Source organism: Protopterus annectens, chromosome 4.part1 (genome assembly GCF_019279795.1).
Source record: "Protopterus annectens isolate FY-2018-M chromosome 4.part1, PAN1.0, whole genome shotgun sequence".
In the NCBI taxonomy this organism is placed as follows: domain Eukaryota; kingdom Metazoa; phylum Chordata; order Ceratodontiformes; family Protopteridae; genus Protopterus; species Protopterus annectens.
In genome coordinates this window covers 104,244,813-104,264,253 of record NC_056734.1, presented here as the reverse complement: position 1 = coordinate 104,264,253, position 19,441 = coordinate 104,244,813, and the positions used below count along the sequence as shown (strand labels likewise).

The 19,441-nt window shown below is 42.8% G+C and overlaps 1 protein-coding gene across 3 annotated transcripts in view; it reads left to right on the top strand.

Moving 5' to 3' along the window:
* Positions 1-19,441, top strand: part of YEATS2 (YEATS domain containing 2) — a 1,703,429-nt gene that overhangs the window by 407,197 nt on the left and 1,276,791 nt on the right. The window lies entirely within an intron of this gene.

The following is a 19,441-nucleotide window of genomic DNA, read 5'->3' as shown; positions in this document are numbered from 1 at the left end:
ATTCTCTACGAGAACTTCAGTCTACATGGTAAGAAGTTAAGCTGCAAAATAACGTCCTTCCATTAGTCTGTAGACAAATCTTTGATGTTCTTCATAGTCAGTGTTGCAGTTTTGATTCTTGGGTTTTTGCGCCATACAAAGCCTGTGACTGACATGATTTCCAGAGTCTTTACATCATTCCCAGCCGATGGACATCTGAAGACTGACATCTGGATGTCACGGAATCCGATGCAATAATTTATTATCAGAATGCTTATAGTCTGTCGGTCAGCTCATTTTCTCCACAGAGTTGTTCCTCCTCCTTTCAGATAGGTACCCTATTGAGGATTTTTCTCTTCTGATTAATGTTTAAAAAAGTCAGTAACTGCTTTTAAGTGTGGGAAAAAAATCCTGCATAACAATTTTCATTTGTTCTGTCTGTTTTGCTTGGGGATTCAGCACAATGTCTCAGTTATCAGGAATGTGCTAGGTTTTGAGCTAAGATGCTTAAGCACAGGGCTGAACTCTGAGCTGCCCTCATGGCATCTTTGTACACTGCTCCCCCAGCTTCCTTTTCTTCGTTGGCTTAGGCCACTGTCTTGCCCAAGAAACGCAAGGGAAAAAAGTTAAGGGAAAAGATCTTTGTGGATGCAGATGAAACTTTGGCACCTGTTTTTAAATCATTAATCCTGAGTACCTTCTCATGGCGCCTCTGTGCTTACCTCATTGCATGCCACGAGAAGATAGGAATTGCAAGCTGTTACTCCCAGCGCCTTCCACAAGCACGAGAAACTGTAGTGCATATTTGTAGTTGAGCTTAATGTAAACCACGCTGAAATCATAACTGAACTTGGAATTTACCTTATGTAGTTATGATTCAGTGTGTTTTTACGTTAAGGTCACATTAAACTTATAGTAGAAAATCCGTTTAAGAAGTTGTTTAAAGCAAGCAGTGGCAGCCAATCGGATTCTTGCAATCCAAGCCACCACTTGCATAACACCTCCATCCCCAACCTAATTTTCTTTTGTTTTCCCCAAATAATTAGAGGGTCCAGCAACAGGTATTTCCTATCTTTTTTCTGATATTGGTGATTTTACCCGTTACTGGATCCCTCTATTTTATGTGGGCACTCGCGGATCGCCAGAGACCATTAGAGAGGCATCGGTTTTGCAGATTTCCCAGTTCAGCTTGGCCCAAGGAGTTCCCGGTTCAGCTTTTGCCCAAGAACTACGGTACAAATATTATTCAGGTATGATGCATTTGCAAGTTTATCACATTTGGTGTTGAAATCCAAGTAATTTTATAGCATGTAATCTGATGGGGGCAATAGTGTTGTGGTTAGTCCACTACACTTATGTGAATCCTGGTGATAGTTATTTATACACAGATCAGATGCCAGTATCCAGTTATTATTCTAGTTAGTAGAAGCTTAGGCGCTGGAATTTTAAGGCCACTTTTACACCCCCCCCCCCACCAAAAAAAATAAATAAATAATTCCGGCTCTCCTGCATTGCCATTTGTGGTTGCCTGACTTCAGACAGTTTTTATTTAATGAAATACTGTGACGCGGTGGTATATGGAAGTATCGTATCATAATTTGCCAGTCTGAAAATACGGGCATTCCAAGGGAGTTATTCTTTTTATTTTTCTGTCCTTTCCTTAAATGTAAGGACAGTTTCAATTAGCAGCCGGACAAAAACTCAGTATGTTCACAGTATGAACAGGTTGTTGCTATGTAGTAAAAAGTTTGCCAGTATTTATCCGTATCATCGCAACCATGGTATTGATATGGTAGGCTGTGTATTTGAAAATGAATGTAATACTGTCCATTAGCTAATGCTGATCAGTGCACTACCCTGGTGAACAATTGTAAATAAATAAACGTATGAAACTTGATGCTTCATTTTGGCATTTTCGTTTAAAGGTTTCAGGTAGGAAATTGACTAATTTCAAGAATGCATTGTATAGGTATAAGAAAACCTTAGTATTGGGGGCGTCTAATCTTTTGAGAGAGTAAGACTTGAAACTTGGCTGGTAAATAATGTCAGATTGGTGAGTGTGTTTCAGTGTATCCATTCATGAACAAAAAGAAAACCTGCCCATGAGCAATCCAAATGGGGTAGTGTGAGGTGTAAACAAATATTTGTTATTACTAGGCTCTGACATGGGACTATGCACGTACAGTGAGTGAAATGAATACAGGACAACTTGCGTGAACAAAATATTTACAAGCTGAAGCGGTTGTGGTCTTCATATTTTGTAGCGGTATCTCACAGTAGTGTAAAAGAATAAAAAACATCACTTAGCACCATTTCTGTAAAAGCTCTGGTTTATTAAGAAGTTGAAAAATGTTTTATTCATTGACAAAAAAGATGTTTGATTAAGTTGCATTTTCTATTTTGTTTTTCTCTGCTGATAGTCAAGTGAAATAATTGCTTTATGTTTGCTTGTTGTAGAACTGCGGTGGCACAAAAACTGTAGTGCATTATGTTGAAATTCTTTTAGTATGTCACCGCTGTTAGGCAAGGGCAATATGCCCAAAAATGCTTGTTCAAGGAAGCCTAAATCCTAGTCTGCACCTTATTGTGAGCTGTGTTGTTATCTGTGCTCAAATTGTGGGGAGCAAGGTGTATATTATAAATATATGTTACTCAGTTGAAGACTGTTTACTTTTCATTTTGAGATGCCATTGTTACTAAAGCTTAAAAAGAAGTTTTTGTGACAAAAGTTTTACTCAAATTCTAGTAAATATTTTCTTATGGTGCAAGTGACAGTGTAGTTTTGTTCAGTCTGCTATATTACTTGGACTTATAGGCTCCATAGGTCCATCGGTAGGTACTAGGCTATCGTTCCAAGGGCCTAAGTAAGCATAGCCAACAAGGTTCCCTGGCTTACGCCACCCAAGAAAGTTTAATTTCCTGTGCCCCTGTTGAGCAGAGCCACAGAAGTGATTCCCGGGGTGTATTTCCTATTTCCCATCCACTCATCAAGATTTTTCTTGAAGAGTGCTAATGAGGAACTTTGCTTGGCATAGATAAGTAGCTTGTTCCAGAGTATAGGAAGTCTCTGGGACAGGAATCTATCCCTCCAGCATGTCCTGTTTATTTTGGTGACAAGGTTTAGGTCCGTAGAGCGTGTAGCTTGGAGGGATTGGAATTTCTTCAGGTGTAGCATGTCCAACAGCTCTGGGTTTAACATAACTTTGTATGTTAGGCAGAGATCTCCTCGGAGTAAACGATATGCTACAGAGTAAAGCTGGAGTTTTTTGAGACAGTCAGTGTTGGGCATCTGTTTGAGGCCAGTAATCCACTTTGTGAGGTACTTCTGTGGCCTTTCCAGCTGCTGCAGATGTCTTGTGAGGTACATTCCAAAAGGGCCATTGTACTTTGTAATGGGTCTAATGAGTGCCGAGGAGAGGGGAACAATGACCTCTTTTTTTCCTGGATGAGAACCCTTTTGTGATGAGGTGTGCAACATAAGAAAGATTTCCTAACTTCTGTGGCAATGTGATTATCAAAGGAGAGACTACTGTCCACCTCGGTCCCAAGGTCTCATCACACATTCGGCATTAAGTAGACTGCCGTTTATGTGGTAGTTCATGGGTACAGAGTTTTTACCAAAGGGGATGACAATGCACTTTTTGGCATTGAGCTTTAGGCCATGCCTGTGACACCAGGCATCTGTCTCAGTGAGGCCCTTCTGTAGGATGTCCACAACATTTGGGGACTCTACTATGGCTCCTAGTTTGCAGTCATCTGCGAACTTAGTTAGCCAGAGGCCTTCTGTGTTGGCCTGTACTTCAGAGAAGTAGATACCAAACAGGAGAGGTCCCAGGACTGAACCCTGTGGTACTCCACTTGTCACTGGTTTGAAGTCAGATTTGGAGTCTACAACTTTTACAGTGTATAGGTTCTGTCAGTGAGCTAGTTGGCAACCTATGTTGTGCCATAGGGATTTATACCTAGTTTAGTGAGTTTAGCTATAATTCCAGAATGGGGATGGTGTCGAAAACCTTGGCAGGTCAAGATAGGCTGTGTGAACCACCTTAGCCTCGTCTACGTCTTTGGTGACTGCTTCAGAGAAGTCGATAAGGGTCAGAAGTCATGATCTGCCTTTCACAAACCCGGACTGGGTGGGGTCCAGGGTTTAGAGGTTACCGATGTCTTTGTTTATGAGTTCCATGATGATACATGACATGGCCTCGCAAATCAGGCTTGTCAGGCTAATAGGGCAATAGTTCCCAGGATCAGTGGTGGCTCCCCCTTTGTGGAGTGGAATAACTGTTGCTGTGCTCTGTTCAGTGGGCACAAAGCCTGACGTGAGAGTATAACTGAACATGGTGCTTAGGTGGAGAGCCAGTTCGTTCTGAAGTTCATGTAAAACGCAGCCTGGGATGTTGTCCAATTCCACAGATGCTGTGTTTTTGGTTTTAGAGAGTGTAGATTTTACCTGCATAGATGTGATTACAGGGTCTCTGCATTCTTCCTGTATAGATATGGGCCCTTTAAGGAGTGAGAGGGGGGTAAAGTTGGCACTGAACCTATCTGCCAGGCAATATCAGTTGGTTCTGTAATTTTCGTGCCGTTGTGCTGTAACTCAGAGCAAATCTGGATGTTGCCATTGAGATTCTTAACATAGCTATAGAATGCTTTGTGGTTGCCCTTAGAATCAGTGGCGATTTTGTTTTTGTAGCTAGCTTTGGAGGATCTTGTAAGGGATCTCAGCTTCTTACTGAGGCTGACCAGGGAGCTCCTCCATTCATGAGATTTTACTCTCTATTTCAACAGTTTTCTTCCTTCTGTTGCAGAGTTTGTTTATGGCAGGGGACCACCAGATTGGCTTCCTTTTTTGGAGGATAATGTCTTGGTTCTGTTTGGGATAGCACGATCCATGCACTCGTGTAAGTGCTTATAGAGTGCATTTGTGTAGGATTCAGCAGTTGTAACTGTATTGTCCATCTGCATGGGTGTCATGAAGTTCGTCACTTCTGTCTTAAGAAGCATGAAGTTGGCTTTGAAGAATTTTTTTACCATGGTTTCCTTAATGGTGGGTGGTGTCGGGATGCTGATGTCTAGGGTGATTAGCTTATGGTCGGATCTGATCAATGAGGAGTTGACTTCAGGTGTGGAACACTGGTCACTCATATTGGTAATGACTAGGTCTAGGATATTGTTGCCCCTGGTGTGGGAGGTCTGGCTAAGTTGGTCGAGGGCATTGGGAATTATGAATTCCAGAAAGCATTGAGCCAAAGGAGTTGGTACATGAGTAGTTTTCCCAGTTAATGGTGGGGTAGTTGAAACCTTATATTTTACAGTATTTCAAGAAAAGAAGAGTGGGAATCCTGGGGCATGTTGGGGGATCTTTATCAAGCTACAGTTTGGATTGCAGTTTTGCCCAGAGTTAGTTGCACTTGGATAACCTCAGATGCATTATGCTGTGCAACTAGCCTGGAGGTTTGGATATCCTTAATGAATATGGACACACCTCTGGCTTTGGTGTTCTGGTCCAGGTTAGATGGTCTTGTACAAATATCAGATTTAAAGACCCAAGTCTGATGGTTTCTAGTTAGTGTTCTTATGTGACATGGTACTAACTTTTACAAACCTCATCTAGCACACCTGAAGAGCCAGGTGCTGACAGTTCATATTCATGCAGAAAAGCACTTGCGCTTGTTTGTGATTAATTTAACGGATATAGAAAGCAAGTAGTAGCTTTGCTGTTTGTTTATATCTGTTTACCGGGAAAATCCGACTGGGAATTAAAATCCACTTTGTTTGGAGACCCGAAGGAAATAAGCTGCATGGTTACATAAAAGGTTATGACAGGGCGCAAAAGCATCTGTAAAACTATATTAAGGAGAACATATTAAAGCACTGACTTAGTTGCACTGTGCTATGCATAAATATTAGTGAATGATTTATAAAATTATGCCAAGACATTTTTTGGAGATTGCATTCTAGTACACTTATTTATTTTTTTTATAAAAGCTTCAATTTAATACAGTGTTGGTGGTTTCACAGTACAATACACATACGTAAAATTTTATACAGAGACAGAATTGGAGATAGGCACTCCGGTAGCATGGGGAGTAATGATTATTAGTTGCCCAGGTTGGGCTGTTGTAAGTATGAAACAAAAAAAAAGAGAGCTATACCACTGTACTGGAAATGAGAGCCTTGGTTAGGGATAGATAAGTTAGTGTGAGATGAGGTTCTGTGAGTAGTAGTTAGTGAGGAATATATAACAAAACAATTATGCAAGGGGGGATAAGTGGTGAATCGAGAGAGAGAGAGGTGTTAAGGATAAGCGGTTGATTAGGACTGTGGGAAGGTCAATGATATTTTGAGGGAGCATTCTGATGATGGTTAGCTTAGAAGAAGTGAGTCTGCACAAGGGATGTGCAGAAGTTGGTGGTTTGCAGTATGGTGCTTTATGGGGATGGAGGAAGGAGAGGGAAGAGCTAATCAGGTGGGTCAGAGCTGTGACATTGCCATGTGTCAAGAAGGAAGTGTTTTGTTTCCTTTTTGAAGGTTTTTGTTGCTTTTTTTGACAGTGGGAGAGCCAGTATTTGGCACAGTGCTAGTGTTTGTGGAGTCCCCGTGAGAGTTGTGTGAGAGAATTCACATTTGACAGACATTTTTTTTAGATAGAGTACGAGAAGGGGCATACCCATGCAGTAGACTGTTGAGGGTCAGGTTTGTGGCTGGTGGAGGATTTTTTTTGTGCCATTTTTAATTGATTGAGTTTAAAAAGGTTAAGTAAGTTTAGCCAGTTTAGAGTTACACAGTGGTGTGTTCTGTTAGGAAAGTTTGTGAGTTGTGTTAATTTGTAGGTTGGTAAAGATTACTGGGGCGTATGTCAAAGGGAGCGAGAGGTCATTGCATGGTCTTTCCTTACTGAAACTTAGCTTGCATCACACTGATGCTCCTGCAAAGAAAGTTTCTGCTGCTACCTCTCTATTGATCAGAAATGGAGAGGATCCAGAGATTTTATGCCAAATACATAGTGTACATTTAAACTATTCAAGAAAGTATTCACAGTTTTATTTAGTTGTTACAGATTAGGGTGAAAATATATCATGATACCTAAAAATCTGTATAGATGAATATAATGGTGATGTATGGCCTAAGAATGAACAGCTACATTTTGTGGCAACAGAAACCAAGAGTATACTTACTCCAGACACTTATGACATTACCATGGGTTTAATCCATACCACGATCCTGCAGTTGCTATTTGGAACAATCTGTCTCTCTGCACTCAATTCATCCAGAGAATTTAAAATGGTTCTGGATGATATGACAAGTGTCCTTAAGTCCAGAGTATATGATTACAAACTCCATGATAACCTCATGGCAAAGCTTAGAACTTGTATATTGCCTATACTGTTAGCATTGTAATATCAAGAATATTATGCCAGTAGTGTGAGATTTAAACAGTTGATCAAGGTAATTACTTTCAGTAAAAGTAAAAAAAAATATGCGTACTACTTGTTGGTGCAGCACTTACTCCATCTGAGCAGGAGTAGGGTAATGATGATATGGTCTTTGACTTCAATAAATGTTAATTTATAAAATAAATGATGTTCACAATTGGACATAGAGTATGTATGGTAACAGCTTAGTAAGTGTAAGCTAGTTACATTTACGTTAACAAAGGTATTTTGTTATTTTTGTCTAGAATGGTGTCTGTAACTCTGGTGTGATTTTGTAAATTGGAAAATCAGCATCTTCTATTCCCCCTTTTTGTCTGAATCTTTGGTAGGCATCAAATCCCAAAATTTTGTGGATGCTGGTTGAGTTTGTAAACTCTGTTGCACTGCAGCCTTCCACAGCTGACAAGGCCAGGAAAGATTCTGAATTGACTGCCTTCCATAGTTTAGCTATGGAAGAAAAACTTATTTTCTATTCTTGAACTGGTTGTTTGGGTTACTCAGACTCGAACCCTGTACCTTGGGCATAAGATGCAAGAGCCAAAATTCTCTACCCATATCACCACTTGTGATTCAAGGAGTTAAGTCCATAGTTATCAACTGTCCAAAGTTTTACAGAATGTCTGGAATGTGTGGCTCATACTTTTGGTCTGTTCCTCTTAAAATTTGTGGTTTTCTGGCAAACCAGTGAGAAGTGAATTCACTAAATAATGATAGCCGTCTAAGTTTGTCTTCCTATCTTTCTGTAAATCCATGGTAGCACAAACCATTTTATTCTAGCAACTTTCTAAGATTATACAAGCAATGCTTAAAATGAGTCCCTGGTTTTGGGCCTTTGTCCCCCCCCCCCCAATAAATTTTGTTTTTTTCTAGATTTCTTGTGCTGCATAGTTCAGGGAGTGAAGTTTCGTGCTGCTTATGCCAATTCTGTTTGTGGTGTTATTAGCATTTGCTTAACTGGAAAAATGTTCAAAACAAATTTAAAATACGCTCTAATAAGTGTACTGCATTATACAAAGAATATAATTTAATACAATCAATAAAGGAGTTAGCATGCTCTTTAATATGTATGATTTGAAAGCATCCTAATTATGTATGATTTGAAAACAGCCCAAAGGTAAAATTTATCCACCACTGGCCAGATGCGTTTTCTTGGAATGTGGGTTCTCAATGCTGTTTCAATGAATGTGAGTTTCAAGGGCAGAGAAGTTTTCATGTTTTAATGTTTAGTCTTGTTTTCATTGTAAGACTGTATTGCTTTGTTTAGCAGATGTCTGTCAGTGTTTGTGCTATAAAATTTAAATACAACTTTTAAATTAAATCCAAATGATCATTGTAGAAGTAAAGCAGTATGCAGATAGGTTCATAGATGTTTACTCGGCTAACGACCGCAAGGGCCTTTTGAAGCCTAGCCATGCATCCCAAATCTTTGACAAGTTCTGATACCCTTGATAAGTGTAAGCATGGGCCTGGGAGATGAATCATTTACAGGCCACCTGTGTCCATTGGAGACAAAGGTGCCACTCCAAGGATGAATTTCCAGTTTCCCATCCAGTTGTCCAAGTTGCACTTGAATTGGGTTAGGGAGGAACTCTTCTTCACATGGACGGGGAGCCTGTTCCGTAGACAGGGTGGTCTCTGAGATATATACATAGCTCTCCAGTAGGTCCTATTTATATCACAAGCAAGGTTTAAGTCTTTAGAATGGGTAATTCTGGTGCTGTTTGTTCATAGGTTCATAGATTAGTGCTAGGTTAACTGCCCTTGCGAGCCATTTTAAGCCTAGCCAGTTATCCCTTATGAGACTCAAACCCTGCACCTTGTGTTTGTAAGGCAAACACCTTGACCATTAGGCCATCCTCCCAATCCTGGATTTTGTGGATATGCAGGCAGTCCATCAGAGTGGGGTCTGACAGTGCCTCTGACATGGTCTGACATCCATTCTAGTTATAGTCGATGCCTTTATCATATGAGCTCTTCCGTATAGCCATTTGACTGTCCAGCAGACAAAGAATGGGTTTTTGTTGAGTTGTGGTTACTCATAGGATCATAGGAGGTTACTAGGCTAATGGCCCTGGGGGCCTTACAAGCCTAGCAAAGAGTTTATTCCCAAAAAGAAACCTCAGTCAGCACCTGTCATCCCTGTCAGTGATGGCATAGGTGGAACTCCTGGGACAAATTTGTGGTTTCCCATCCACTCATCAAGGTTGTGCTTGAATAGGGTCAGCGAGGTGCTCTGTTTGATACATATGGGAAGTGTATTCCAGAGAAGGGGCAGTATCTGGGAGACATACCTTTCTCTCCAGCAGGTTTTGTTGATGTCACATATTTGGGGGTGCAGGGGGGCTTATCTCCCTGCAAAAAACAAGTTTAAAGAACAACGATGTTTGATATCTGTCATTTTTGAGATCCTGCATTGCAACTCTTGAAGTAGTTGTAATGTGGACCTCTCTAAACTCTAGGCTGGGATCCTATAGGGTCTACCTTGAAGTGATATGACCTCAGATAAATAAAGGACCCTTCTCTGCACTTTACTTTTTTACTTATTTGTCTTATTGTAACCAGAGGGATGGTTAGGTGAGATAATATGAATTTGTACTTGTTGGATCAGACCGATAAGTTTGACATGTTTGCTTGTGTTGTTGTATTTCTGATTATACTAAGTAGTGCTTTAAGTGAAATAAAGGTTATTACTTGCTGACTACTACCAGCATAGAGCTACCATATATTTTGGGCTTTGTCAGTCACGTGTGAAATTTAGGTGGGAGGAAGGGCTCATTAATATGCAAGTGTTATACTATTTTACTGAATTACTCAGGTTTTCTCCTTAATGATGATAATGAGTCTGTGTTACATAACAGCTGCACAAGGTAATCTAATGAATGCCTACTCAACTGGTTATATGCAGCAATTATCACCTGTGTCTGAGCATGCATAACGTTGCAGTAATGTAATGCAGGTCATTATCACATTAACAGTAAGTGCAGTTACAGTATAGCACTGAGTCATTATCACTTTTCAGCCAAAACTCTCAGCAGCTGTCACTGTTATTCACGTAAGTAGAAGTCAATATCACATTGATGAATGCACAGGCCAGATGTGGGTTTTTCTCCACTTGGAGTCATTGCAAGCCCCCCCCCCCCACACACACACACACACCAGTTTCTTTCTGTCATTTGTACGATTTCAAGAGATGTAACAAATATGAGGCAAAATCTGGACATCCTGCAAATATCTGGACATTTGAGAGGTATGACAGGGATATATTTTAAATATTGTTGTTATTTTTAATGTACAAAATTACTAGAATAACAGGATTTGGCATACCCAGCAACCATGGATCTTATGATCCATCTGGATTGCAGTTGGGAACTTGGAGACTCTTCAGCTCAGTCCCATAGTGCTGCTGTCCTAGGTAAGCATGGCCTTGGGGGTGCCACTGTGATGCAGTGTTTCCCTCCATTCGGTCACTCTGTCCCCCACCACTCCGGTGAGAGCTTCTGATCACCACCCATCCATGGACAGCAGAGCACCAGGGCCTAGAGATACCCCCACAAGTGGTCCCCAAATATCTGAGGGTCCCTCAGAGTTCGTGCCTGAGGAGCCCCCCAGAAAGAAAACATGCAAGAGGAAGCACATTGACTCCCAGGATGAGTCCCTCTCCTGTGATACTGACCTCGAGGAATCAGAGGGGTCCCCCAAGTCATCCTCTGATGATGTTTCCTTCTCCGATATCCTGGAGATACTAAAACAAAGAGGTGACTGGCCGTCCAAAGCCCCTTCCGAGGAGGAGTCAGTATTCCTTAAGGCTTTTGGTGCTCAGCCCTCTGCCTCCTGGGTGTCTCCACCCTTTGACGAACTCCTTGATCTGATTTGTCAAAGAGTGTGGGAAAACCCTGATTCTGTGGAGCCCGTGCCCAGGCGTCCCAACAAATTTCTTTCCGCCCCCTCAGGGCAAAGAGTTTGTCTAAAGGAGTCCCTGTAGATGCCATGGTGGTGGCGGCAGCCACTCAGAAGGAAGTAGCAGAATCTTCTTCATCCATCCATCCTCCTAACAAGGAGTCTAGGACCATGCATCAGTATGGGAAGCGTACCCTCTCGTCAGCAAGCTTCACCTTACGGTCGCTGAATTACTTGTCTCACTTCACTCGGTTCCAGAGAGATCTCCTCAAGGAGTTAGGAGATACTCTTGCGGGTAACGTTCCTGAGGTGGTGGCTCAGACGGTTAACGCCCAGGTCTCTACCCTCAACTCCATTGTTAACTCATCCATGCAGCTCATTTCGTATGCAGCCTAGGGAGAGCGGGTAGAGTAGCAAGCTCAGGAGTCACCCTTAGAAGGCATGTGGTTCAAGAAATCACAGAGGTTTTTTTCTGCCGCACAGGGTGAACCCCCCCCCTCCAGAGGCAGGGGAGGGGGAGGTTATTCAAGGAGACGTCACCCCAGAGGCAGAGGGGGCCCCCTCACAATTCGGGAAACCGTGATTCCTTTCGCGGCTCTCCCTACTCTCGTTCGTGAGGGAGTGCCCGGCTGTGCTTATCCGGAGCCAGTCAGGGGTCAAATTTCGTTATAACTGGAAGCCTGGGAAAGCATTACCCAGGACCGATGGGTATTACGGATAATTTCCGGAGGTTATCTCATTACATTTACATCAGACCCCCCCCCCCCCGTCATTCAGAAAAATCCCAGACGTTCTACCCAGTCAAAGGGATCAAGCAGCCTCAGAGGTCTCAAAGCTGCTAGAAAAAGGAGCCATCCAGTGTGTCCCCTCAGACCAAATCGGATTAGGGACTTACTCAAGATTCTTTTTGGTGCCGAAAAGAACAGGGGACCGCAGACCCATATTAGATCACAGCCAACTGAACAACTATGTACACAAGTCCATGTTCCGTATGGTCACACTACAATCAGTTCTCCCATTGTTGGGAGAAGGAAGTATGGAAGTGCTCCATCGACCTCAAGGATGCTTACTACCATGTGAAAATGGACAGGGCATCCAGGAGTCACCTACGCTTCTGGCAGGGAGCCAGTCATTTCCAGTTTCGAGTCCTGCCCTTTGGTCTCACCACAGCCCCCAGGGTGTTCACCAAGTGTATGGCGGTGGTGACGGCTCACTTGAGACGTCAGGGATTCCATGTGTTTCCGTATCTGGACGACTGGCTCCTTACCGCCCCCACCAGGCATCAACTAGTTCAAACCAGGGACACTACCATCACTCTGTTACCAGTTGGATATAACAATAAATTGGGAAAAATCTGCTTTATTGCCCTTGCAGCATGTCACCTTTATAGGAGCAGAATTAGACACCATTTGAATGCGAGCATTTTTACCGCAGGAAAGATCAGAGTCTTACAACAAGAGATGCACATGCTGATGCCCCTGAGGCAGGCGAAGGCAAGATGGGTTCTCCAGCTCCTGGGGAACATGGCAGCAATAATCATATTGGTCCCTCTAGCGAGATTGCACATGAGAATTCTCCAATGGCTCCTCTTTGTTCAATGGTCTCTCCAAAGACTTCCACTTTCTCACCCCATTTTGCTCACGTTCAGATGCAAGCAGGACCTCGGTTGGTGGCTGTGCACCAACAATTTGGATGGGGAAGGACCTTTGTGCCATCCATCCCGGTTGCCACAGTGACCACGGATGCCTCCCAGATGGGTTGGGGGGGGGCATTATCTGGCAGGACAGTCCAAGGCACGTGGCAAGAGCATGAGATACATCTGCATATAAACGTCCTAGAGATGAGAGCAGTGCTACTTGCATTGCAGGCACTTCAGTGTGTTCTACCTCTAGGGACGATTGCGATACACTCAGACAACATGTCAGTAGTGTGGTATCTAAACAAGCAAGAGGGAACCAGGTCTTACCCTCTGTGCAGAGAGGCCATAAGAGTGTGGCATTGGACAGTAACTTCCCAATGGTTTCTGGTGTCAATGCACATTCCAGGGAAGTCCAACGTGATTGCGGACAGGCTAAGCAGAGCTATTCTGATGCCTTACGAGTGGTCCCTGAATCGCCTGGTTGCAGAGCGAATCTTCAGCAGATGGTGTCAGCCTTGCTGCAACCTTTTTGCCAGCCCCCTCAATGCAGAATGCAGCAACTACTGCAAGCTGATCCCCCCACAGGGGGAGGCACCCAGGGATGCTCTGGTTCACGATTGGCCCTCCGGTCTGCTGTATGCTTTCCCTCCATTTGCTTTGCTGTCAAAGGTGATTCAGAAAGCACAATCCTTGGGAAGCAGAATGATTCTGATTGCTCCACACTGGCCTCACCAAGTTTGGTTCCCCTTTCTTCAGCAATTCATTGTGGACACTCCTTGGACTCTGGACCCTCAATCAGATTTACTGGCACACATGTTGGGACAGTTCCACCCTCCCTGATGACCCTCAGGTTGACAGCCTGGCTACTCCACTTCCATCGTTAGTTAGACTTCATAATGTCTCACCAGAAGTGGTTCATATATTATCATCCTCTCATAAACCATCCACTAGAAAGATTTATTCTAGTAAATGGAAAAGGTTTTCTATCTGGGCACATACCCGAGACATTGATCCTTACACAGCTCCAGTCGCTTCAGTCTTGGAGATTTTGTCTATGCTTTTCCATCAGGGTTCCGCATCACTTGCCATCAAAGTTCAACTAGCAGTGATCTCTAATTTTCATGTAGCGAATGAGCCTAGTCTCATGGCGCATAGACTATGCAAGGCGTTCCTGAAGGGTACTCTGTTGCTCCGTCCCTCGGTGTCCGAACCAATCATGCCCTGGGATCTCAATTTTGTTCTACGAGCTCTTACTGTACCACCTTTCGAGCCTGCAGCTACCCGCAAATTGAAATTCTTGACCTGGAAAACAGCCTTCTTAACAGCAATCACTTCAGCAAGGTCAGTTTCAGAAATTCAAGCCCTCTCTATCAAACCTCCATACTTAATCTTACATAAGGACAGGGTCTCTCTTAGACCAAACCCTTTGTTCCTTCCTAAAGTGGCTTCCTTGTCTAATCTAAAATCAATCCATTGAGTTTTGTGTGTTCTTTCCTCACTTTTCTAACAAGGCAGAATTTAGATTTCACCAGTTGGATGTACACAGACAATTACGCTTCTATCTGCACCGAACAAAAGATGTCCTGAAGTCTGACCAACTTTTTGTTTCCTTTTCGGAAAACCGAATGGGGTCCCCAGTCTCCAAGGTCACCCTGTCTAGATGGATATCTAGTTGCAACTCTTTCGTCTACCAAGCAGGAGGTAAAGATCTGCCATTTCTGGTCAAGGCTCACTCTACTCTGGCTGTTTCCACATCTACAGCCTATCAAGCCAGATTGTCAATGGATGATATATGTGCTGCAGCTACTTGGGCTTCTCCTCACACATTTGTTTCTCATTACAAATTGGATGTGGTTTCCAGGGGCAGGTCTTCCTTTGGCTCCACAGTTCTCAGAGTATTTTCCTATGAGCCACCCAAGATGTAGGTGCTAGGGACACTGTCCCACTGTTAAGAATGTAGGCGAGATTGGACTACATAACATCAAGAAGTTATGTACTCACCATAACGTTCGATGTATGTAGTCCATCTCGCCTCACATTCTTACTTACCCTCCCAACTTCCCCCTTCCTGGAGGATTTGGAGGCTAGGTTGTTTATCTGCAGAGTTCCCTTGCTTGGCTTATTCTTTATCTGGATGTGATGTGTGTGCATGGGGTACAAATGAGTTTCGCAGCAAACTAGATCTGGGGATATGGAGCAGTGCACCATGGGATACCTGCTTAGCCCAGCCAATGAAAGACTTTGAGCTAGAAAAAAAATCAGCCGAGTCAGAGCCGATATTCGGCTCCGAACCCACGGGTAAGAATGTGAGGCGAGATGGACTACATACATCGAACGTTATGGTGAGTACATAATGTCTTGTTTTCAAGGGTGGTAGGTATGTACCTCTGCAGCTTCATCACCACTTGTGTACCTTATGAAGAGAATAATGCCCCTGTGGATAGGAGTAAAGATTTGGATGGGCTAACCAGGTAATGTATATGATGTACATATATATGTAGTCTTCCAGTACATCTCTCAAACATCAGTAGTAATCTGTTTGCATTTTCTTTCCTGTGCAGATTCATCTATCTTCTGACACCGACCTGGCTTCATGAGCAGGAGGACGACAAGTCAGTGTGTGGGTATGTGACCATTCCTACATTTACTGGGCTGCCAGCCATGCTTCCGTAAGTGAAAACCACTACAACTTGAACTTCCCCACATCTAGTGTAAAGGTATACTGGATTGCAAGAAGAGGTATGCATTAGAGTGGAGTACTGCAGTTGTTGGAAGAGAAGTGTTCCATCTACCCTGAGCCCGACATTCTTGTGCTGCACATTGGAGGGAATGATGTCATCAGTCACCCACTCAGAAGGCTACGGTTTCAAATCAGAGCAATTTTTGAACACCTGCAGTCGTGGTGGCCACTTTGTCATTTTGTGTGGTCTGACATAATTCCTCGCCAGATATGGAAAACAGCAAGCAGTCAACGGGCAGCACACAAGGCCAGACATTTACAGAATGGGTTCATGCATGGCTTGATGCACAGGGTCGATGGATGTACGCTGTGCCATGACAGCATCACTGCAGAACATGCTCACCTTTTCAGAAGGGATGGCATTCACCTAACTAAAGGGCATTGCGTTGTTTTTGACTGACCTCCACAATGGTATGAGGAGAGCTATGTATGATAAATTGGTAACATGCAGCTTATGAGAAGGGTGGAAAACACCCATGACCAAGTAGGACCAGTATGGTAAGTAAAACTTTATTGTTATATTTATGAACACAGTTGTCACTACTTACAACACAGGAAAAGACGTGCTAGGGAACTTGTACACATGCTGAGTAACACTTCATTTTCAGATTGTAAAGAACTATCTGTATGCTGAGCACAGGTACAAATAAGCATTTGCTTATGAATTGTGTTGTGTAAAATATTATATTTTTCTGAGTTTGGCAAATAACTGTGGTAAGGAGCTGGTGAAGATGCTGAGAAAGAACAACTGTGTCAGGAGAGCGCTACGGTCGAATATGTCAGTAACCATCCTGCAATAATTTTTTTCTGCTTTTATCAGGCATGTGTAGAGTTTAGATGACAGGAAGGGCTTAGTAATACAGAACTTGATCCCTTAGGTTCATTGCTGAATGGACACATGTAAAGAGAAAAGGCATAGGTAAGGCAGACTGCTGACACTGAAGGGGGTCATGAGACTGTAGTGTGGTATCAGCTGTCTGAGTGGGTAGCCAGCACAGGTATCGGACAGATCAGATGGCCTTGCATGCCACTGAACTCCCATGCCTGTCTTGGGTTCATTACTGTAGTGGCAGTCCTTACCTTGCCTTTTCTTTTTAGATGTACCCATTCAGCAGTATGTTGGCTACACCAAGAATGTGTATATTTACAATGATATGTGTCTACATGGTAAAACAATTGGGTCTGAATGCTGTACACCTGTACAGATATCAGTTTGTTTAGGACTCATGTTATGGAAATTGATTTTTATCCATATTTTGGTCAATAACTTTGATAGGTAGCATGTAATTGTGCCAAGTCATACCTCATTTTGAAAACAGTGTTAGTCCTTACAACAGGATAAAATAACTTGTCTGTATGCTGAGCACATGTACAGATATCAGTTTTTTAGGAGTTAGGTTATGAAAATGATAATTTTTCATATTTTACTGAATGACTTAGCTAAGGAAAGATGTCAACGTGCTAAGTAATACCTCATTTTCAAGACCGTATTAGTCCCTACAACGTGGTAAAAGAAATGTGGTCTTGTGCTGTACACATGTACATATATCACAGTTTGTTTAAGGCGTACGTTATGGAAATTATGAATTTGTTTTCATATTTTTGGTAAATAACTGTGCAAGGGAGCATGTTACTGTGGTAAGTAATGCCTCATTTTGATGACAGTATTAAGATTTCCAACATGGTAAAAGAACTGTGTCTGTATTTTGTACACATGTACAGATATCAAAGTTTGTTTCGGACTTAGGTTACGGAAATTATGATTTTTTTTTCATATTTCGGTAAATAACTTTGCAAGGGAGAATCTCTATGTGCCAAGTAATACCTAATTTTGAAGACAGTTTTCATAGTTCCAACATGATACAAGAACTGTGTCTGTATGCTGTACATACAGATATCAAAGTTTGTTTAGGATTTAGGTTATGGAAATTATGATTTTTTTTTCATATTTTGGTAAATAACTTTGCAAGGGGAACATGTCAGTGTGCCTTGTAATGCCTCATTTTGAAGACAGTTTTACTCCTTACAACATGGTTAAAGAATTGTATCTGTGTACTGTACACATGTACAGATTTCAGTTTGTTTAGTCTTGTAGAATTATGAAAATTATATATGTTATGTAGTCCTATCTCTCCTCCATTATTACGTGTGGGTTTGGAGCCGATCCTCGGCTTTGACTCAGCCACTTTTAGAAAGCTTGAAAACTTCTGATTGGCTCGTGGCTAGGAGGTATCCCATGGTGCATGAGCACACTCCCCAGATCTTGTTTGCCGCATCTTCAGTCAGAAGCTTTCTTGGTTGGCCGTGGCTAAGTGATACCTTTTATACTTTTTAGGAATTTATTGCTTATAGAGAGTTTTCTATTATAGCGTATTACTGACAGTCATTTTTTGTGACTTCTGATTTGTGACTTCAACCGGATTTGACTTGGTTATCGTATATTGTATTGTCTGGGCCTATTGCTTGTTCTCGTGTGGTTTCCCGTGAGTGTGTGTGTTTTTTGTTTTTTTACTAGACTGTTTAAGTTAGAGGTTCTAGTTTCGTCCCTATTTTCTTCACACTAGGTCCATTTAAGTTAGAGGACCAAGCCCCCCCCCCTTTTTTTTTTTTCTTAGAGTGTGATAGGGCTAGATCTGTTTAAGTTAGAGGATCTAGTTCCTCTTCTGTTGTGTGAGTGTGTTGGCCTTCCTTTGCTGTCAATATTTCTAAGGAATCTAAGGAACACAAACCGTCAGGCTTTAAGAAATACATTGTGTTCACAAAAAATGTCCATCACTGATGGACATAGCGTTTGTGTATATTGCTTAGGGGCCATACATCTGCAAGAAACCTGCCTTTTCTGCCATTCTTTTAGCTCTAGAGTGCTCCAGGAATGGAAGAATAAACTTATTTTAAAAGGTCTGTTGAAACCTTCCTTCGAAGAAGACCTAGGCAGTTCTTCTTCCTCTCCTAAGTCGCAGTCTTCTAGGAAGGATAAAGGCAAAACTTCAAAATGGCCTTCTCCTGCTCCAACTTCTGCCACCACAGAAGTTGCAAAAAGCGGAGTTGGTATTTTTCTCTTCGGCTCCACAGTCTTTGGGGCTGATTGGGATTTTGGACATAGAACCTGCAGTATCGGTAGTAGGTGTTTCGGTGCCGATCACTAGCAGCCCTCTTTGGAGCTGGTCACCAGATATTCCACCGGTCTCCCCTACCCTAAATTGCTGATATTACAGAGAACAAGGTCAACCATGCTGTCCTCCAGATCCTCCAGGAGTCTATCCGAAGAAGACATCGAGAGAGTGGTGCTCAGACTCCTCAAATCATTGGCCTTACCTAACTTTTTACCAGCTCCGACACACTCTGTCTCTGAGCCGACTCTTTCTATCTATCCTGCTTTCATTCCTCCTCCAACCCAGATTGGGCCTTCGGAGAAGATATTGCTGGTACCGACTACAATGGAGTCTTCGGTTCCAGCACCTTGTGTGGTTGTCTCGGAGCCAAGTTCCGCTCCAACACTCTCAGCGCAGTCTAAATTGTCTAGGGTCCGAAGCTCCTCAGTCGACCCCTATGGGGACACTTGGAATCGAATTTCTTTGGTGCCGAGTCTCCCTCTTGGTGCTTCGGCCTGAGTGAGCTCGGACCCTGCGTCGTTCTCGGAGCCGATCCTTCTGGAGCTGTCAGCACCTCCGGTTTCTTCGGAACCGAGGCATCTTTCAGAGCCGGAGGAATCGGTCTTCATGAAGATGAGCATGCTGGATAGCTCATCCC